The sequence below is a fragment of the Pseudopodoces humilis genome, chromosome 6 (genome assembly GCF_049639895.1).
Source record: "Pseudopodoces humilis isolate 2021_Gansu_Grassland_sample_001 chromosome 6, ASM4963989v1, whole genome shotgun sequence".
In the NCBI taxonomy this organism is placed as follows: Eukaryota; Metazoa; Chordata; class Aves; order Passeriformes; family Paridae; genus Pseudopodoces; species Pseudopodoces humilis.
The window spans coordinates 21308712-21332204 of record NC_142205.1 but is presented as its reverse complement, the minus strand read 5'-3'; positions in this window follow the sequence as shown (position 1 = coordinate 21332204).

The window sequence follows — 23493 nt, the reverse complement described above, 5'->3', positions numbered from 1 at the left end:
TTAAATTTTTTATTATACAGTGACAAGGGACTGTATCAATAATCTATGAAAGTCAATAGAAAAAAGTCTGGTCTAGGAGGCAAACACTGAAACAGTGTTTATTACACATAGTGAGGAGCTGACCTAAAAAATCTGACCTAAAATCCTCTATTTAAAAGGCAAGGAAAAGTCTTCTTCATATATAAAAAATGTAAAGAAGGTAATCTATTTTTCCAATACATACTTTATTTTTTTCCTTATTTGCTGTATTTTTCATGCTATGCACAACTGTGTTGAACATGATTATCTAAATATAGAACATCTGCTATAAAAAAATTAAAATTAAATAAAGTATGAAACAAAAAGTTTTGACATCTGATCTCTTAAAAAATAAGTGCAACTTAACTTTTACTTTTCCATATTTATAATGAAAAAATTCAGGGATGGATATTTAAGTTTAATAACCTAAAACCACTTTCAGCAAGTTTTTGAACTTGACATGAAAATTCTTAGAAAATTGGGAAATGATGCAATTTGATTATATTTTGGTTAAAAGAATAAAATTACATAGAATACCTTTTCTCCACCTGAAGCAGAGAAAAGGAAAAGATAATCTGTAGTTGTCCATCCAGACAGTTCAAGACACTGAACAGGAAACAGCAGCAATAATGAAACTGAAATTGGTAGAGTTTATAAAACATCCAGTATGGGCTGACCACCATATTTTTGACTAGTTCTAATTTAAAGTATCTTGAGAACTTTGTTTCTGAATGTTTCTGCATGAGTAATAAATGCAAAATCCCAGGGTCAGAAAATAGTATTACATCAGTTTATCAAATTAAAATATGACACAAATTTAACAGTGCAAAAATATACAGTGAGTACAATTTTTAATGGTGTTTTCCATGAATCCGGAGGAAAAATTTTCCTTCTTTATAAAATGTCCAAAGCTCATTAAAATTTTACCTGGATTATAAAAGTGCTGCACGATATTCAGGTGTTACAGTGTTTAATATATTCCTCCATTATCTCATATTTAATATGGTAAAATGATGGAGGGAGAAAAGAGCATCTATAGAGCAGCATATTTAACTGAACATGGTTTCTTATAAATAATGGTCAACAGAAAAAAAAAAAACACCTCATTATAAAATGTTCAAGAAAATACAAGGGAAATGCATAATGCATAAAGGAATTTAAAGACATGTAGGAAACAGTTTCAGATTTGATTGGAGATCTACTGATGAACTTCAGTTTTTAATTTGGAAATTCATAATTTCAAAAGATAGGTCCTAAGGTTTTTTTAAACATACAAAAATAAATATTCTGGTGTTTTGAATTTTTTTTTTTGTCAGTATGACTTGAGAATAAATTCTTGGGAACCTTACATAGTAAGAGGAAAGAAAAACCCCCACAACTTAAGATATTGAGGCAAAACTATTTTGGTTGACCAAACCCATTATCATTCATTCATTCATTCATTCATTCATTCACTCATGTCATTACATTTTGATGATTTCACATTTTCACATTATATTTTTAGGCCATAATTATGGATTTTTCAATACTTCTTTAACAATATTTTAGTTTTTTTTCACAAGAATGTAGGGACCAGTACATGTCCTTATGTCTTGAAAGAGAATATTATTCTTTTACTTGTGATGGCATTGTAGAAAGCAAATTGATGTTGAAAAAATTTAAACAAAATGTGGTGAGTATATTCCTTTAACCTGAAGCCAAATCATACAGTGTTGTCATATCAGTGAATCATGTTTTATAGGACTTACACTTCAAAAGTGAAATTGTGTTTTTACATTCTTATTTTAAACTGTGGCGTTCATAAATTAGTAATTTTTTCTTTAGGGTGAGGAGAATACAAGACAATAACTCTGGATTTTCTAATAGAAATAATGAAAAATATCCCTATGACTTTGAGTCATAAAAGCAAAGGACCATTTCTAAACTTTTTTTCCAGTAACATTATTCATGCAGAGTATAAAGTTCTACTAAAGTTCACGTGGACTAAAGTTCTACTTTACAGCCAGGACAGGTTTCTAAAATATAATTTTGCTTTCTTAATTTAGAAAAAAGAAAAATTACCACAAATCACTCTAAATCTATTGTATCAAACACAAATGCTCAAATCATCCTGATTTCTAGATTAGTGACAAAAACATTTTATTCCAGCTGCCAGAATGGATTTTCAATCCCTAACAATCCTCTTCAGTACTGCCACTGAGGCAAAGAAGATGATATTATTCAGCTGAAATCCTTAAGCTCCCTTTAAAGTACTAGTAAAGCATTAGTTACAGTATTTACCAGTAAAAAATTAAAGAAGGAGAAATTAAAAAGAAAATTCTATTCATGCAGGTAAAGAAAATAGGAAAAAAATAAATAAAGGAGAAAAAAAGGCAAGATTAAATCAGCTCTATCAAGGAAAAAATAGATTGCTTATGGAAGAACCAGTCAAAAAAGCTTTTGCATGGGCTTTTCTGAACGACACCTCCTCACTCATTCTTCAAGATTATGTTTGCTAAATCTGATAGTGAAAAAGGGAATTATTCTATAATAAAAAGGCCAGGTATTTTTATCAAATGAACATAAAAACTGGTATCAGCTTTGGTCACTCTATCAGTCTTGCTATAATTTGCAGAAGCACAGTAGTTTTCGTCAATTGATTCCAGCATTCACACTTGCCTAACACATCCCAGCGAGGGTGCTATGAAAGCCATCATGCTCAGGTTGAATAGCTGCAGAGAATTCAGGCCAAGAAAAACCTGTTCCATGGTCTTAATATACCAAAATCACAAGAAATTCTTAGGTAACTCGACATATTTTATTAGTGCAATGTTGGGATACTATTGATAGATATATAGAGAGATAAGAACGTTTGGGGCCAAGGTACTTTCTTTAGGCTTTTTTCACTGCTGTAAATTCTCTGAAGCTTCTCCAATTTTATCACCACTAATGTTATGTACGCCATTAAATAAAAACAAACAAACAAACAAACAAACAAAAACAACACCAAAAAATGGGGAAAAAGAGGTGATGGATGATTCTGCTTTAATTGCTAAAATTCACGGAATGGACTAATTTTCAATGTCAGGTCTTTGAAATGGGGCTCAGGGAGCCTGTATTAGATTTTTACCTACTTTCCAAATATTTTAATTTAGTTAATATTTTAAAGGCATTTTATGAGCAAATGTATACATATGTGTCAGTATAACGTTTTAAATGATAAACCAGGATTTTATGGTAATGGTTGCTAATTTTGAAAAAATACTCAAGGAGGTCACAGTGTTTCAAGTTAACTGTATGTGTGATTGCAGTGCTGTGAAATCTGCCATGTAACATAAATATTCAAGCAATCACTCCAAGATATCTAATGTTACAGTTATTAAGTGAACATACACTTACAAGGTTATAGCTATCAGTTTAATTATTTAATATTTCTGATAGCAACTGACAGCTATAAACATTAATTCTCAATTATCCTTGTTTACATGATATGAGGATCTGGGCTAAGTAAGCAAAATGTTTTACATGTGGTTTTAAAGTGCTGTGTTTTGTCTAATGGACTTCTGGTATTTAAAACTCTGTAGAGTATTCCTCTGCTAAGTGCATCACTGGTATTAAAAGGTCAGAAAGCAGGTGAATTTGTAAAATTGCATGAGTTCCCTCAAGTTGGTATTTTGTACATGTACAAAATAAGTGACGGTGGGCAAGGAAGAAAAGGAATATGTTAACCAATGTTTTCAAAAAATAATATTAAGCAGATTTTTCCCACGTTGTCTTTCTTTTGTTCTCTCTTAGCTACTTTGATTTCATACATTTAAAAAACTTCTAAATATTGGTTTGTTAAAAGTTACATTAAATGATCTTTTACCATAACCCCACTATATATATAAAGTTAATGCTATCAATGTTGCATTACTGTAAATGTTTCCCCATTGATGTGATATGATGTTACATTATGAAAATTTCAACTATTTATTATATTTTACTGATTTTTTTTTACTTTTAATAGACATATTATTGGAATTGCATAACATCTGCTGTATAGAATAATACAACTAGAATTCCACCACAATAAAAGTATTTTTCACTAAACACGTCACCACCTGCTTTTAGAATCCTAGTAGCACTTAGAGTGGAACTCCTTAAAAAAAGGACAATCATACAAAACTTCTTTACCCTACTTTATTTTACCACGTATTGTAACATCACATGCTGCTTTCAGACAAAGTATGAGCTTCTTTGAATAACCATGTACACTGATGAATGAACAGCATTTTAAGTTGATGTGGCACTGCTAAACTAGCAGGCATTTCTGTGGCCAAAGACTGTTCTCCAGCCCTTGGGGAGAATCCAACATCTTTATGAGAATACTCAGCCAATGAGCCAAGAACTTGGTGTTCTAGACAAAAAATACTTCTTCAAAAATACTTTAAAATACTTTTAAAAAAACCCAAAAAAGCAATGAAATTTGTCATTGGATGGATTGGTTGTTTAGGGATATTTATTTTTCCTGGTATCAGGTTTCCTTATGGCTTGTAGGGAAGGAAATAAGGGATCTAAGTAACTTGGTGAATGTAATGAAAACACAACAACTAAAAGTGATTAAATGAAATCTTATTTCATGTAAGTAACAAAAGATTAGAAAGCCGATTTCTCTTTTATAAAAGGTTATGCTAAAGGTTACTCTATTTCTTCAAAAGTCATTCTGAATTCTGCTTGATTTACTCTTTATACTCTGTGCTGCACATGATCTTAACCTTAAGATTTCCATTACTTTCCACACTCTAGTGTAGCAAGTTCTCCATAAACAAAGGTCAAATTCCCCTCATTAATGGTGGTATCATTCTGGGAAAATAGTGTTTAAATAAGTGAAATTACTTTGTAAACCAAGCTTTTAGAGAGAATATGAGAATAATTAGAATTAATTGCATGTAGGCAATTTTTCATAGTACTTCATATGTTTGTATTTGCTTTATTGTCAAAATCAATTTTACTGGCATTTCACCTTGGGCATCTAATTATTTCTTTTTAGACCATGGTCTTCATCGTAGAATGTGATATGAGCATGTGCCATCTCCAAAGATGAAAATGTTAAAAATAGCCTATCTTTTTCTATGTCCAAAACTTGAAGAAGCTGCAATTTCCTGTAACTGATCTAATCGGGTTGTTCTAATTGGTTTGATAAGGCTTGAAGGGTTCACATATTAGACTTGTACATTTATGTTAAATCTTCTGTTGTTATTTGTCTTCAGTTAAGGGCAACTACTGATCTTAAAACTCAGAACAACACTATCTTATTCTGTGGAAAAAACATTTGTAAACAGGGATACTAAACCCAGATAGTGCTACAGAAATTTCAACTGCAGCACCTGCAAACGAGTCTAAATTTTGTGTAGACTTTTTGATATAATAGCATCATGTACTTCAGAGGAAAACCATTATGTGATAAAAAGGTCTGTGTAAATAAATATAGATGACACAGAGTATGCTGGTTAAATACATAATTTGAAAACTGATACTTCAGGGACTGAAGCAATCCATAACAACATTTAGTCAACAAAGGGATTATTTAATTAATTTGATTGCCTCCTACTCTTTTTCTAATACCTTCTCTCTATTTTTTTTCACTCTTTTGCTCTTTCTTCTTATGTATAAGTGTTAACTTGTTCTTAAAAGGATACTTTGAGAAACTGTATTTATTTTAATTCAATTTAACCAAAGAAAGCTAGTTTTGTTGTTTTGAAATAAATATGTAACACCTTTAGGGGGATATTTGCATTCCAGGTTTAAAATAAAGTGGTGTATTTTTTGCATTATCAGTCCTTTTCTTCTCGTGGTGCTGAAGATTGAATCCAGAAAACCTGCTTATTCTTATTGTTTAGCTCTTTCACCACTCTCAAAGATCTTCAAAGATGACACTTATTGCTTCAAATGTGCACAACACCTTTGCACAGATGAAATAAGATTGCAGGCATTGAGAAAAAATTTATTGTGGCAGTGAAGTTTCCCTGAAAATACTCTGAAATTGTGTTTTCATTTTTTAATAGACAGTATCTTTCATATGAGAAAGGCCAATATACGGTAAACCTTTTGATAAACATACTGACAGTTTCTTAATTTATTTTTGAAGAAAATAAAATTATAGCGGAAAGGTGGAACAAAATGCTACACACAATATATATAGAACATGTGAGGATGAAAACATAACTTAGGTTACTATAAATAACCCATTACAAAATTTATATATTGAGAAGAATTCATTGTGCCAGATATTTTGTCAGAAACCTTGAATATTTAAAGACAATAGTCCTGTTTCCTGATTTTTTTATTTATTTATAAGCTATTTCAATGTGAAATGCACTGCTGGACAAAGAATTTTAATGTACAGTGGATATAACACCAGGCTTTTACACAGAATTATTTGCATACTTTATTTCCATTCTTTTTTATGAATGGCATGCTATTGCATTTGTATGGAAGTGTAAGTTCATGTATATTTAAACTAAATTCTCTTGGTAGGATAATATAGAAGTGTCATTAATCTTAGAAATTTCAGTGAGCAAATGACTTGTTTCTCACCTAACAATAGCCATTAACATGGCATCAGCACGAAATGTGTTTTACCTTGAATACTGCTGTAAAACTATCATCTCAATCTTCTGAACTGGTACAGAGTCCTGAAGATTGATGAAGAGAAATACTAGAAAAAAATTAGGAGGTCAGTAGAAATAGCATTCTGAGTGAACACTGCTCCTGTTCTGCTTGAATAGTGTGCTTGAACTCATGAATTCACTTAAATACTGATTCTCCCAGCTAGGAATTTGTGAGTGGCCAGAATAACCATGGTCTTGTTTGAGCAACATCTTTTGAAAACCCCATTGCTATCAAGATGGTAAGCAAACATTTAAAAAAAGATAGTTAAATTTAAAAGAAAAAGCTCTCGACTTAAGACTTCAATGCCTCCATTGTTACTTACCCCACTCAGCACTTAGGGCTGGTGCATCATACAGTTCAGTACTTCTCTGTTTGACTACAGAAGTCAACATGTTACGTTATCATGTGATACTGTCTGAGCAGCTTATCAGCAGTGAGCAGATCTACGAATCTGGACTGATACCAGTGCATCTCGTCTTTGTGGGTATCTTTCTCTTGGTGAAACTGGAAGGGGATTTAGGAAACAGAGTCACTCAGTCCTGAAGAAGTACTTAGAGGATGTCTTCTATGTAAGGCAGAAATTCCTCAGGAACTGTTTTTGTGAATAGGCTGTTAATGAGATACTGCTAGAGAATAGTATTTTTTATACAATATTCTTTGCTAGGTAAACAAGAGCTCTATTTCAGATACTTCAAAGAAGCAGCACCATCACCTGTGACTGAACTATACAAAAGTATAAAACTAAATTTGTATGCTGGTATATACAAGCTTTAACACTCAAAAGAAGATTTTTAGAAGAATCTCAAAGTAAGTAGAACCACTTGTGTAGCTAAGGCTTCTAAATTCCAGGATCAGGTAGGGTTTGTTCTCAGCATCCTGTTACAGTGTGGGTTTTCCTGCTTCTAGTGTATGTGCTGTGCATCAGTTTTACAATGTAACTAACATTTGCCTGTGGCTTCCAGAAAGCCTTAGACAACTTCAGATTTGTGACTACAACATCATGCCTAGATGCTAATTCCAGCATCTACTAAATAATGCTTTGAAGACTCTCCAAACCATTACTGGATATAGCTACCTGTACCTGAGGCCAGAGACCAGTGCTGGCTTTTTTTGAGTTGTAGTTTAGTATGTCTTCATTTTTATTATGACACATATAATTCCTTTCTTTTTTCCCTAATGGCAATTTAAATCCAAGCAAACTTCTTGAAGATTAATTATGTGCCACCATCTCCCTCTAAATTTTTTTTCATGACTTTTTTCTTTCTTCATTTACTCTTTGAAAGTCTTTAGTTAATCTAAAATATTAGAACTGAATTGGATAATTCCCTTTCATTTTAACAGGATGTTCAATGTAAGCAGACAGGGACACACTTCTGTCTGCTTATGACTGCTTTGTAAGTTTATAAGGATGTTTGTAAGTGTTTTAGAAACATTCTACTCCAATGCTGCTGAAGATGCTGTAGTTCTATGTGATACTATGGGCATAGGTTAAATGAGCTAAGAATCTTTTTTCTCTCGCCTCTGACTCATAAGATGAAAATAAATGGAAACTGTAAAGCTTCTGAAAGATTAAGGGAGAAAAAAAAAAGAAAATAATCAATCTACTTCATAAAGTTCCACACTGCTTTGTGGAAATCACTGTTGATATTGTTGCAGATCTTCCTCTGTCCCTGGCCTGCTATATCACTCACCTGCACAATTTGTCCTTTTCAGTGGTTTACCAGCTCCAGAGGTATACCAGGTTTTGGTGAAAAAGCAGAGTTCTGCTCTTGCTATTTATACATCCTATTTATATAGTAAACTTCTCCTGTTTATATAAATGTTTTGACAGCTAGTTTTCTTCATGGTAGCCAGTATGGAGCTGTGTGTTGAGTTTGTGCTGGAAAGAGTGTTAATAACACAGCAGTGTTTTGGATGCTTCTGAGCAGCAGGGATACAGAGCCAAGGCCTTTTCTGTTCCTCACCCCACCCCACCAGTGAGTTGGGTGGGGGTGCTCAAGGAGTTGGGAGGGCACACAGCTGGAACAGCTGGCTTGACTGACCAAAGGGGTATTCCATTTGGCAGTGTGCTCAGCAATATAACTGAAGGAAGAAAGAGGGAAGGCAGTGATGTTCAGAATGAAGATGTTTATTTTCCCAAGTCACCATCATGGGTGATGCAGCTCTGCTTTCCTGGGAATGGCTAAATCCATGATAATGGTGAATTAATTCCTCATTTTGCTTTGCTCACATGCACAACTTTTACCTCCCCTGTTAAACTGCCTTTATTTCAACCCAAATATTCTCTCAATTTTACTCTCTAATTTTCTTGCCCATCCTGATAGGGGTGGGGAGGAGAGGGGAGTGTGTGAGAGTCTGTGTGGTGTTTGGTTCTCAGCTGGGGTTAAACCAGAAAACAATCAATAACATACTTTGATGAAGGAAATTTTCTGACTCGTAGTGCCCTGAAAAGAATTTTTATGAAGTGCCTATCATGGATGTGGACAAACACAAGCAGCTTTCCTCAAGTTGCTGTTTACCAGAGAGACTAAATTGACTTCTGTTTAGACAATTTTCTAGTTTGTAGGTGTGGTATGGTATGGGTTTCACATTTTCTGAAAGTACATCTAAAATGACTGACAAGTATTTAGTCAACTTGAAAATATAAAAGCAAAACAAAAAATAAGGAATGCTTAAATTTATTTAGGGTATTGTTTCCATCTGGACTGCTCAGACAAAACTGCCTTTGAATTCATCTATAACTTGTTTCCCTAAATATTCTGGACTTGTATTTTAAACGGTTGAACTTATATTTAGATACTTTAAAATGTGGGTGTGAAATGTGTTTTTTTTTTTCCTGCTATGTGTGTGTAGACTATGTGTCTGGCTAAACTAACTGTTCCATATGTATATCTGTGTTTTTCAAAGAAGCTGACTGTGTCAGATACTCAAAAGTTTAGCTGTATTGAAGGGCATTTCTATCTTAAAGCCACATCTTGGAACTTCTTAAGTCACTTCTAGTAATTTAACTATGAGTTGATGCTTAGTATTCCAATGAATCTTATAAATCTAGTTGGTTATGGCCAGCCAGTGCTAATTTGGAACTAATATACTGTTACAAAAGGTATTAGAATCTGCTAAAACAGTAAGCTCAGGAAAGTTACTTGTTCTCCCTGAAAATAAATAAATAGTACTTTACTTTTGCATACAAATTGAATTGTGCTTTGTTTTAAAAGTAGAGACAACTTACTTACCCTGAGGAGACATTTTATTATCATGTGAGATATGAAATGCTATTTTGCTTCAGGACATAAAAGCAATTTTCCTCTGAATCCCTCTAGAAACTACTGCATCAGCTTACCTAGTTATCTAACATCTGTGAGGACTATCTTTCAGTGTTATTAATTTGTACAAGACTTGTACAAACAAAATATTTAATAAAAAAGGTGATTTTGTATTTCTTCTAAAGTTAAATAAGACTAAATTGTTGCTGTTATGAACAGATCTTACCTCACCCTAATTAAAGTTATAATATCTTGTGGTGGGTTAGCCCTGGGCAAAACCACAGGGGAAGAAATAGGAAGAACTGGAAACAACCTTATGGGACAAAGTAAGACAGGGAAATTGCTTATCAATTACCATTATCATCAAGACAGCCTTTACTAGAGGAAAATTAACTGATTGCCAGTCAAAAATAAAAATACAGTTATTTATTCAGGTATAGGGAAATAAAAGAAGAAACATTAAAGCAACACCATTAGTACCCTTTTTTCCAGACTTCACCCCCTGCTCTTGCATGCCTGCAAGCCCCATCCTCATCTTGTCCCTGCAGCATCCCTGGCAGAGGGAGCTGCAGCCACCCCCTATTAGCTCATCTCCAGCACTACTTTTTCCTCACACTTCTCCCTTGATTCAGCATGGATGCTTCAGAGGCTTCAGGGAACACTTTCTCTGGTGCCATGGACCTCCTCCTCCTCCTTGTAACATTGGTTCTCCCTCTATTTCTTTCTTACTGGAGGGAGCACCACCCTGGTTGAGGGGCTCAGCCACGCCCTGTTGTCCCTCTGGTATCTGGCTGGACCTGGCCATGTGCAGCATGGGGCAGCCCTGGCTTCTCCTCACAGAGGCCACTCTGCAGCCCCCACTTCAAGGACCAGGGCACCTGCATCTAATTTAAAAATAAAACTGATAACAGTACGAGTTGTACAGAAATACAGATGTCTTTTACTATCATGCTTTCCAGCCTTTAAGCATCTTTTTTCTTAAATGTTTGCTGTCTTCTGTGAAAAGTCCTTCAGACACTTTGAAGGCTCCCCAAAAAATTTCTTCTGATCTCTCAAGTTTCTATCAGTTTCAATGTCCATGTGGACCATGAGTAATCAGAGCTCATTGCCTAATGGTGTTAATAGTAATTCATTTCTTCTTTTAATTAAACACAGATGTAGATCTAAAATTTAAGAAAATAGGAAAAGCTGTATTCCCATGCCAAGCTCATACTTTCCTTTTTCTGCTGCACTGCAGGGTCATTGACAGTACCCCAGAGTCTACCACAGATGCACATTAATTACCCGTTCTCTAATTACTAGAGTATCGGGATAACTGTTCAACTGTTCATTAAACTTTCTTCTTTCAAAGCTCCAGAGATTTGCAAGAAACTCACAACTTGGCAATTTTAATTGAACCCTGTTAACTCATAACGTTGTACAAAAAACTCTAGTTATCAATAAAGAATCCTTTTTCATTTTGTCCACTAAGCTCGCAACATACAAATGATCATTTTTGGTGCAATCTATTTGGACATCTAACAATGCAGCTGTTCACAGAATGTTAATTATTGGGAATACATCAACAGGATTAGGGAAGAGTCCTGGCTGTTAAATTACCAGTTGAATTCCCCATTGAAGGCATGCATGAAGGCAGTTAGATAAATCAGCAAATCTAAATAGGATGATTATATAAAAGTTAGAATATTAATAAAAGGAGTCCTGTGCAAATTAATACTGGTGCTAACAACAAGTTAAAAATACATTAAACTGTTCTGTGACATGTATAATTCCAGGATATAAAGTGATATTTTACTATCTTAAAGCATTTTTTGCCCAATATCGTTCATTATTTGACTGAAGGAAAGGTTATGACATGAATGAATCAGTCACAAAAAGTGATGACTTGCTTTTAATGTCAGAATTTTTCTTGTGTCTACTACACCTTTGATTTTTAAGGTTTATTTGTTTTAAAAATGTCCTACTGACCATCTCCTGTTTTTAATATACCTGTGAGATGTCCTGATGGTTCTCATTTGCTCTGACTTTTATTTCACATTGCAGCTTCAAAGTGTATCTTTTCTTCTACCTTATTGGTATAGAACCATTTCTATATATTAATAGAGTTAGCATTACCTGATAAATATGAGCTCGTTATTTGTGGTTTGTAATCTGCATACTGTTTTCCAAGAGTCACTGTTCACTGGTGGATTCTTGGTATTCCTTAGCAACTTCCCTGTCTTACATTAAGTAATCACATCTTTTCAAAGTCCTTCTCATTATATTAAGCAGCATTAATTATACATCTGAACAACTTTTCATAACGGAAAAAATGAAGATGTGGTGTCATTATTACAGATATATCCAATAGTCCACAAAAATTTATAGTTACTCCTATTTGCTGTGTTACCTATTCAGAGTAGTCAGTAACTATTTTCCTGTACTTAGCTGATCTGTTAGTACATTTCTGTTCTGTACAATTCCACACAAAGAAAATTTAGGATAAGTACTCTTGATTCACACAATACAGTTAAATAGTAAGCAGTTTGAAATACAGGTATGTCTTTAAAGTTATAGTAAAATTAACGGCTGAATACTTGTCATTAAAATAGATACTATATCTTTGTCAGGTGACTGTAAGTATTTTTGTAAGCTTTTTTCTAAAGCCTTTAATTCTTTTACTACCTAGATAAAACATACAGATTACTCCTTTTTCCCAGAAAGACAGAGAAAAGACTCCCATCAGTCACCAGCAGTTTCAACTTCCTTAGCTCCCAAAACCACCTTAAAGGTAAAGCCACCCCATGACAGTTGTCTAGAACTTACTTATTTTGTAATAAGTAAGCCATAGTAAAAAAACACTTTACAACAGGTATTAAAGCCAATTCATCATAAATGAACAATTTTGGAAGTCTATAAAAATTAGCTCAATATAGAAATCCTTATCAAATATGTGAATTGTTATTTTAAAAAGATATAGAAAATAAAAAGGGAGGTTCTTCTCCTTGCAGTGTATTTCAGGATACAGGACCACCATGTTGTATCAAATGAGATTCATCTGAACAGTTGCTTTGTGTTAATCAATAACCAGATTAACTCCATACGGATGATTCTGGTTAAATAAGCGTGTGTCACTTACTGCAATTAATCAGAAAAAAAGAGAAGACAACATATGTTGATTGATCCTGTCTAAATTCATCCAGAAGAACCTCAGCTATCTTTTGCACTTTGAAACAGTTAAAGAAATGTGCCAGGAAATTGCTCAATCTTCTCCCTGGTCTGCAACATTGACTGTTTCTTGATCCATGGGTTTTTTTTTTTCTTTTTTTTTTTTTCCCTGATCAGTTAAATCAGGATTACACTTGATTACAGATTACACTTAAATGTAATCATGCTGCCTTTATTAAACATTTCCCTGACTTGGTTATTCGAGTACTAAGATAACTACAAATCTTTCTCATTGGAATGAATTTCTGTCACCCCTCATGGTAAACAAAAGTAAAAAATCAGGAAATTAATTACACACAGTTAATGCCTTAAGTGGGATGTTGGATAACTGAGAGAACAAAACCAGAAGGAAAAAAATATTACAACAGTCCAAATGCATAGATAACAAAAAAATAGCAAATAAAATTAGATGTATTGCTAGGCACAGTTACAAAACTGGTGACTAAGTCTGTTAGAGCATGGAGATCATAACACCAAGGTTTGATCCCCACAGGGGGCGGTCACTTAAGAGATGGAACTGAAGATCCTTTTGGGTCCCTTCCAACTCAGAATATTCTGTGATTTACTCTCCAAACTCCAGGCAATACTTGAGAGTTTCCATGGAAGATTACTGCATAGCCAGCAGAGGTGTAGGATGGATTTTGGGTTCTGGGCTGTCTTTCAGGCTAGGTTTAATCCACCCAAGGCTAGACAAAGCCAGCTGCTTGCTCACCCCGTGTCCCTGCAGCACCTCCAGCCGGTCCTGTCCATGTCCCCCCACAGGGCCTGCTTGCCAGGATGGCCCTGAGGCACAGCACTCATGAAAGAATGTATCCCTTTCAGGGAAAATGTGGAATCTACATTCTATGAGAGACAATGTAAAATGAATGTTAAGTTTTTTCACCAGTAATTTGAAGTAAAAAATTAAAATAAGTTTTATAACCTACTGTCCACTCATTTCTTCGTGTAGTCTACCAATGTGATTGATAGGCAGAATCTTAATTCTGTTTTAATAGGAGTATCACTGAGCACAGCAATTTTGAAAGACGTTTGATCCTAAAATTTGGAGGGAATAGAAAGATGGCAAGAAGGATGCAAAGAACTTATTTAATATCTTATATTTCCAATTAATGATGCAGAGGACTATATCATACACAATACTTATTTTGATGTGAAAATCATTTTAATGGGATATTTAGATGAGCTCTTCTTTATTATTCTTATTCAGTTATATCTGTATATATCACTACATAACTACATTAACATCCTGTAGAAGGACTTCATTTACATTTAATTAGTTTCTCTCTAAAATGATTTCTGCTTTTGAAATTATGCATTTGTACATTACAGAACAATCAAATTATCAGCCTCACTGCCAAAGATCAATTTGGAGCATTGAGAAGTGTGATGAAGTATGTTTTCCATCATTAAAATTACCTGCATTATTCAGCATTGTCAAAATGTCTATGGCTGTTATTTAATTTGTTTATGACAAGCAGGAGTAAATGGGATTGTGTAATAAAATGAAATTTTCAAGAAAGTTTATCTTTCCATGAGTGGAATGCTCACTGGAAGTCAAAGAAATCACTAGACTAAATGGATTTATAGTTTATAGGTCTTTGCTTCCTTAAAATGTGTAAAACAATAACATAAAAATGTTACATGGGTTCCAACTAAACCTGATGGATCACAAACATCAGTGAAATTTGCAATTAGTGCACCGGCATGTGAAACAGAATATTATGGGAAAGGAAAGTCTAAGCTTAATCCTGTTTCCTGATTCTTTATTCTCATGAGAGCAGTCTTGAAGATGGCAATCTGAGAATGACACAGTAAAATAAGAAAGTGGCTCCCTCACATGAGGGACACAAAGACCTAAGCAGAGCTCAGTGAATTCCTACAGTGACTATTTTCACACACCTAATTCTGTCCAAAGAGCTAAGAAGTAGCTTTTAACTATTAAAAAAATTACCATTGTATCCTCTTCTGTCTGTAGGACAATAGGAGAAGTTCTCTGTTCTACAAAATTTTGTGATATTTTAGAGAGCTAGAATGGAAAAAGGTGATATTAGAAATCTGTTGCCAATACAGCTCTATAAGGTTAAGTAATCTTCCTACTCAAGGGAACAGTTAATGTTGCTTTTAATAGGCATATCCTGAGTTTCTACAATCTAAGTGCAAAACATGAAGAGTTAATAGCTAGCAAGTTTATACTAATTGTAAAATGAAGTGCAAGTCTCACATTTCCTTGGAAAAGAAAAAAAAGAGAAAAGCACTTGCCAGTGCCTTTTTTTCCTGAACAATGGCTGTTGCTTATAGTTGTGCAAATTTGGATTTTGGAGTATTAGGATATATAGGGCAAACTGCTATATTAAAACTGAGATATTACTATGACAGCAACTTATATCATTTATAGTTACTGATGTTTTGTGATGCCTAGAAATATGTTATGCTTGTGTTCCTATTTGATATAAAAGTGTGAAAACTGTGGGTTCAGGTAAAGACTGCTTAATAAGTGGAAGAGAGAGGAAAAACACAAGTAATGCAGAGACAGTCACGTGCCACCTCCCACAAGCAGACCAGTGCTCAGCTAATCTCCAGACAGCAGTGACCTTGAAAGCCAAAAAGTCTTCACCTTCTTCCTCTCCCCCCAGTTTTTAATGTTGAGCGTGATGTTACTGTCTTGGGACATGGCATGGAATATTCTTTTAACTACTTGGAGTCAGCTGTCCCAGCTATGTCACCCCAGTTTCTTGTCCACTGTCAGTATTCTTGCTGCAGGTCAGGGAGGTTGGGGAAAAGAGAAATCGTGATGCTGCTGCAACCACTGTTCAGCCATAGTGTTATCACCTGTGGCCTAACCACAAATCCAAAATACAACACCTTTTTGACTGCTATGAAGAGGTACACAGCCAAATCCCTTATAATTATTTAGGTGTTTTAAATCAGCTGCTGCTGTCAACAAATGTGATGTCTAAAAAATAAAAACAAGCAACTCTTCTGAATATTTTTCTTGGGCTGGTCCAACTGCTTTACCAAACAGTAATAAGGTAATAGAGACTGGGGATCTTTACAATGCATGTTCCAGCTTCCAGAGGAGAATTCCAATTCCAACAGTAAGACTTGTAATTTTACCAAACAAACAAACATACAAACAAACAAAATGGGAAACAAAAAAAACCTCAACAAAATTATCCACTCTTCCTGGCATTAACACCTCTTGAAATTAACACCTCAGTGAAAAAACCTGATGTTTCTTCTACTGGTCTTTGGCTATTCCAGTTGAGAATGATATGTATCTCTGCAAGCTCAGACAAGAAGTATCAAGCTTGTAAGATTTCAGTGTGTTTTCAGAAAGAAGATACATTTCAGGATCTTCACCATAGTCGATTATATACTAAATTGAATTTCCTATTAGCAGAGATAAAATGAGTGGTTTAGTTTTCAAGTTGGTATTTTAATTATGCTTGCATTAAATCAGGATAGAAAGTGTTTAAACAGCCTCTGTCTAAAGTTATTTTAAGTAATAGTTTTGAGCCAGGTGGCTGTCAACCACAGTAAGATAAAAATGCCAAATATGAGAACAAAGTTTATTTTTAAATAAATTTCACAGTTTGGTGAAGAGAGTTTACACGTGTGTAGACTTCATGAGAGTTGAATTAGCTGCTAGCAGTTCTTAGGTGGGGGAAGGAAAAGTGCAAAATTTTGTTTTTCTGCTTTTCTATTCTTCCACTAAACTGAGACCTCAGTGGGGACTGAATGTCTTTGTCTCATTTAAAAACAAAAGTCTAACTCTGAGAGACAGCTCCTGGCTCTACTGAGATCAGAGGTTTAGGAGTCAGGAGCTCAGTATCTGCCCACAAACCTGCTGATAGAGAAACTTAGATTCTTTTATCTTCTGTGAAAAAAATATTTATTCTCAGGATAACTGTACCAGTAACCAACCACTCAGAGATACAGTGATGCTGGAAACTCTTCTCTTGTATTTAGGTCTTCTTTCAGTGAAGCTGAACTGAGTGGAGGGTATGAAGAAGAAAATATCCGATTTTACAAGGTTTACCTTTCAATTGATAGACACTGGTGGTCATACATATAGGTCATGTATGTCTTGGGACAGGTAGCATGGCCCCACTTCTTTGCCTTTTTGGTGGTTGGTTCCTGTTTGGAATAGGATTAATTTTCTATAACATTTTACTTCTCAATGTAAATAATACTATCAAAATGGAATAAAATTAATTATTTTGTTAAAAATTTTATATATTTTAATGAATGAAGATGTCTTTGTATTTAATAGCCTGAATTTCTGTGAAAACAAAACAAAAAACCCAATAACAACAAAACAGAACAGGATTTTGTCCATAATTTTGGGTAGCAAGTTTCTAACTTCTGTTTGAGCTTTATATGTCCTTCAGAAATATATTCAGTCATAATTTGAAGGCTTTTGGGTGATGGAAAATTGAGCACATCACTCACTAGTAGGTTTCTCATGGATAATTATCTTTACTATAAAAAATCATGCCTTAATTGTGCTGAAATTTATCCAATTTCAGCTGCAGTCACTGGATATTGTTATGCCTTTGTTTAGTAGATGAAAAGCCCTTGCCTTTGAAAAGTTAAGTAAATAGAGCTTTTTGAATCTCAAACTGCAGACTTTCAAACAGTCTTATGAGGTTTATCTGAACCTTTTCCAATTTTTTTGAAAACTTTTTGGAGGGTTAGGCAGTCTAATAATCTTTCCAGTGTTGCATTCAGAAGAAATATTATCTTCATATTTCTCATATACATGCATACTGCAAAATATGTCTTCTGATGGGATTTGTTTGGATTTCTGATAATTTTCATGTGGCTAATGTTTAGACTGTAGGTTTGAGTGTTAAGATGCAGAGTGCTTCAACAACTGCTTGAATTTGAATTACAGTAAACCTAGGCACTAATAAGAAAGTCAAAGTTAACTTGGGCAACATAAGCAAATTCTGGTTAATTAAATATCTGCAAACCTATTAGCTCTAGTTTTCTTCTCATCGATGTCAGGGTCATCATAGATTCTAAGAGCACAGAGCTGTGGTTTTTACCTCAGTCATGTATATTTTTTTTCTAGTGCAGACAGATCTTTTAGAACTTATTTCAGTCAGTATTGGCACAGTAATTATATACATGTCTTTATATATGTTATCTGCACTAGTCTGCAGGGTGAAGGAGTGGGCAGAAGGTGGGAAATAGTCTTCTAATAGTTCATTTGATCACTCAAATAAAGGTAGAACAACCTATTTGCAGAGGGAAAATAACATTTTCCCTGCTCTGAATGTTAACAACATAGGAAAATCCCTCTCCTTCGTAATATAACATTGAGTAAAACAGATGGTTGTCTCTGTCTGCTTCCTATTTCTCGCTCAAATCCTCAACAGCCAGCAGAATAGGCAGCTTGCTGTGCCAGTGGCTGAATCTCCTAGGTCAGTCAAATGAGGTGTATTCTCATTCTTCAATCTCTAGTACTATTTTCTATTCTTGCTTTTGTTTGATTGTTTTGGGTTTTTTTGGTTTCAGAGGGTTTTTATTTTGGTTTTTTGTTTGTTTTGGGTTTTTTATTATTATTATTTGCTTGCAATCAAGTAATATTCTTCACCTATTCTCAATGATTTATATTCCTTTAATATAATGTGTCCATAGCAGCCAAGTGCAAAGAGGAGTGAATTGAAGCTGCAGTGAATACTTTTGGGAACTGGGAAATAGCATAGAAGAGACAGATGCAGGCAGATGGCCAGCCAGTTTGCTGTGCAGGAGAGTGCTGCACAATTCCAGCTGGGAGTTTCTGCTTCAAGCAGATAGGACCCATCACATGGAGTATGAAGTCTCTCTGAATGTTCATTTTCATTTAAAAGAATATCCTTCAACTGGGGGTTGAATGGGTTTGAATAGCCCTTTTACAATTTCTTTGCTGGGTGGTAGCAATTACAAAATTAAATGTGATTTCTTGAATGTGATATTTTGTCAATGGAATTTTAGCAAAGCTATTGCTGCTTTTACTTTTTGGAAAGAAAATGAGAAAAAAAAAATATATGCTATATTTTCTGCAAGCAATCTGATGTTGATTAACCCATTTCTCATGACTATGTTTTTCCCTCTTTAATTTAATATAGAAAGGTGTGGGCAGAGGGGGTTACGTTTCCAAACAATGTATACAGCTTTTAACAAAAGCAGCATCCAAATCACAAGTTTTTTAAAGAGAGATACTGAATATACTAAGTCTGTGGTTTATAGATGGGAATATAGATGGGAAATTTTTAATTAATCAAATGTTTGCATTTTAGAACACTCCTTTTTCACTTCCCCTTATGAATGTTTTTTCCATGAGTTCACAGACTTTCTTGCCACATAAGAAAATCTATAACATTGTCCCTCCAACAGTTCTCCCACATCTCTGTTGTTTTAAATGTAAATAAAGATTGGTCAACCAAATATAGCTAGGACAGGATGACTTCATTGGAGTATGGCCACAGATTGCCATATATTTGGCTAAAGATACAGCTATATAAGAACAAGCAAGTGAAAACTGTATTTGCATTTCTCAAAGAATCTCTCACTCTAACAAATCACTGGTAAAAACGCTACGGACTCATTGCCTCTTTGGAGGCCATCCATAAGCAAAACCATGGGTAGCACACACCAGATGCAGTCCAGAGTGTCAGGCTGCACTCAGCACTGCTCTTTGGGGACTGGCCATTTTTAACAGTGGCGAGCAGGATGGCTTGTGTTATGCCTGAGAAGCTGAGTGCCGTGCTGTGGCAGAAGCGTGCGCAGACTCATCTGCAGTGCAATTAGCAGGCCAGCCTCTCAGCTGCTCTGAAGACTGGAATCAGTCCTCAGATGGTATTCTTTCCGTTGCTGGAGGACCTAACATAAAGCAGATTGTTATAAGAACCCAGCCTGCTTCATTCAGTGCACTAATGAATTAGTAATTGAAGAGCTATATAGCATATATAGCATATATTTTCTTTGGAGAGTGATGCGATGCACCTATAAGCCATTTTACTGGTAGAAATCTGAAACTGGTTGAATGGTAAACAAAAAATACCGTAGAAAGTGACCATACAGAAAGTTGCTCATTTTTTCAATAAATTAAAAAATAGCAATCGTTCTATTTTTATTCAGAATCTAAAAGATGGCAGGTGGCTTTCAGGTAATTTACTGCCTGCTCTTTCTCCAGGAACATCTGCTAAAATTATAGCCACATTCAGTGAAACACTTATCCTGAAAGCAATTAGAACTTCTGGCTTTAATGTGTGGCTTGCTAAACTCTAGTTTGTCATTCAAGCTCATGCTGCAGTTCTTTGTGGTTTTAAGCTCTGGAAGCAGTATTTCTTTGTGCTAGGCGGTACATTTATTATGCTGGACTTCTGTTCACTCAACACTTCTACAGTTTAAGAGACCAAAGTGTAAAAGAAAAAATCAGCTCACTGCTGAAATTGGAATGTTACGTGAGAAATCAGGATTCCTTGGGTGGCTCATCCTCTGTTCTTTCAGAAAGAATTTGAATGGAGGAAAGCATTAATCTTTTAACTACACATTCAAGGTGGCAATGTGGGTATTGCAAAATGAGAGAAAGAAAAACTTTTTGTGGGAACTAAAGTGTGATGCTTCCCAGCAGCCCAAGAGACAGTTACAGATTGATCTGTAGACAAGTAAATGACAGTGGAGATTCTGTGGCACTTAGACTTTGAGTACACGTTGGTGGTGCTGTGTAAGATGCTGGAGCAGTACTATGCGAACATAAAAGTAGACTGTCTGTGATCTGGAGAGTATTTAAAGGTTTGACATTCATTCCCTCCTCACATGATAGAACATGATTTCCTTATGACATCTGGAGATCAATAGGAAGCAGGATAGGAGGTACACTTGGACTCACAGGGTCCCTGTGGGGAACATTTGGGCTCAGAGGTGTGTGCAAGCACATATTATGAGGACCAAAACTTTTCTGATGTCAGTGATGATATATCAGAAGCCAGCTAACCGCTGAAGTAATTTTTGTGTATGTGACTATCAGTTTGTGGCCCACATGATTAAAAAACTGATGGCAAATGTCCAGTGAGTCCTGGGCTTGATATGGCTTTTCTGCTTTATTTTTTTCATGTAGAATGCATATTGAAGCTGGATAATGGCAAAGAAGCTACTTTTTTGTGCTTTCAGTTTGAGAGAAAACCTCCCAGAGCCACAATAATCAAGAGGTAATCCTCATTTTCTTTGAAAAAAGTCAGAACAAATATATACACCTGAATCTGAGAAAGATAGCTGACCCTTCAGTATATGAAGAACTTTCTTCTTTTAGCAGAATATAAAAGGAGGTCCTATTTTTCTTGTTAGAAATATTTTCAGCATGATACATTAATCTGAACACAACAAAGATGGGCATCAGTTTTAAAGTACACAGTGTTGGGATCTGCATAAATAAATAACAAGAATCCTCTGTCTCTGAACTACAAATTTCAAATGACTAAGGAAAGTCACATTTGTTTCTGATAATATGTAAGTTTATAAGTTATTTCCTATAGAAATAAACCAGCTGTCATGTCTAATAGAATATTAAAAGTACATTGCCAATACTTCTTTTGCATACTTTGACAAGAAATGATGTTGTGACTTTAGCCATTCAGCTGAAGAAATGAGCAAGTCCTTGGTGTTTTTGCTCTAATTCTCATTCAAGGAAGACCATTAATGATTTTCTTTTATCTTTTTTTCTTTCCTTACTCTCCCCCTCCCAGTAATTTGATTAATCATTTCAGTTACATGTTTCTATTTGGCAACCTCTGGATTCAAAGGTTCTGTCTCAGCAATATGTCAAAAGGAGTGACACTGCAAAGGCTGGACTAAGCTTTGACATGACACTAAATGAGGAACTTTATCTCCTGAGAGATCTGAGTGCATTAGATTAAATGAACTTTAAGAGGAGCTTCAGAACTATGAGCATAACCCACACAATCTATAAATATTGAATATATCTGCAAATGTGCACTGTCTAGCACTACTGCCTGCATTCAATTTTATAGTAATTCTCAAGAACTTCCCTATGTCTTTATAAAAATACACAAATTAAATGAAACAGTAAAGAGTTAAAACATAAAGGATTTCACAAAGTGTGGGAAAATTACAAAGGTACCTTCAAGTTATCTATTCTGCAAATCCCATCAGGGATTTTGAAAATTAGTCATACCAAAAATGGTAAGACTTTTTATGCAGATAAATATTCTTGTACAGAGAGAGTAGAAGTTTCAGTTGAAGTTATGGTCTTAAAAATTCCCATCAATTTGCAGAGATCATCCATATTTGGCTCAATGTATGGTTGGAGAACTGTTGAACAGGAAGGAAGACTTCAGTTTTCTCTTCTGGTCTTTTTGTGGTTTGTACACAGCGTGGAGCTGAGACACTTTGGCTTGAGGATCCTCCTGAAAATCTCTGTGATAGATCTGCATTTGACTTAGCTATCTGAAATTGTGTGTTACTATATTTTTTCTTGTCAAACATTTTTCTTTTTTCTCTGTAAGTCAAAATTTTTGGTGCAAGGGTGAGGCAGCCTCCTCTGTGACATGCTAGAAGCAAATATGAATGTTGTGGAGGTGTGAATTGTGTAAATAGTGCAAATTGTGAAAATGTGTAAATTTAGGTGTGTAGGGATTTTTCTACAGCTCCCTTTTCTTTATAAATCTCTAACTTCTATAGTTTAGCATCAAGAGGGGTTTTTTTGGGTTTTTTTTTGTGGTTAGTTAAAGTTTTGTGTGTGACAGTATTTGGATGTTCAACATGAGGAATGAATTCCACATGAATTTACCTCACCTAACTTCAGTAACATAAATATCAGGCCTGAGTTTAAGATTTAAGGTCTGGACTCTCCTTATAACTAAGAAATGACAGAACACAAGATTTTTCCCATTTATTTTAAACACATATTTTTATGTGTATGGGTGTGTATAGGTTGCTGTAGATACCTAGCTGTCTTCTTACTGCAGAGTAAGGCTAGATGACTGACTTATACTATAGACTTGCTTTTAAAATTAATTAAGATTAATCCATTTTAGATGCAAACCAAAATTCACTAATTAACAGAATTAATTCCTTAATTTTAAGGTCACATTCCTTCCACATTCATAGAGATCAAAAGGTAGAAAATTCAGATATGAAAATTTACAGACTCTGTGGATAGATTAAATTTTTTGTAGGAAACTGGAGACATTGAAAGACACCTAGAAAATTGATACTGTGGGCTAAGTAATTTTTTGAATCATGCGTTAACAAAGGCTTACCATAGTTAAGACTGCATATGTTAAATGTTGCTGTTGTTATTGCACATAATTCATTGACTAGATGTTGACAAAACAAAAATACCAGTTTTTTCTATTTTGAA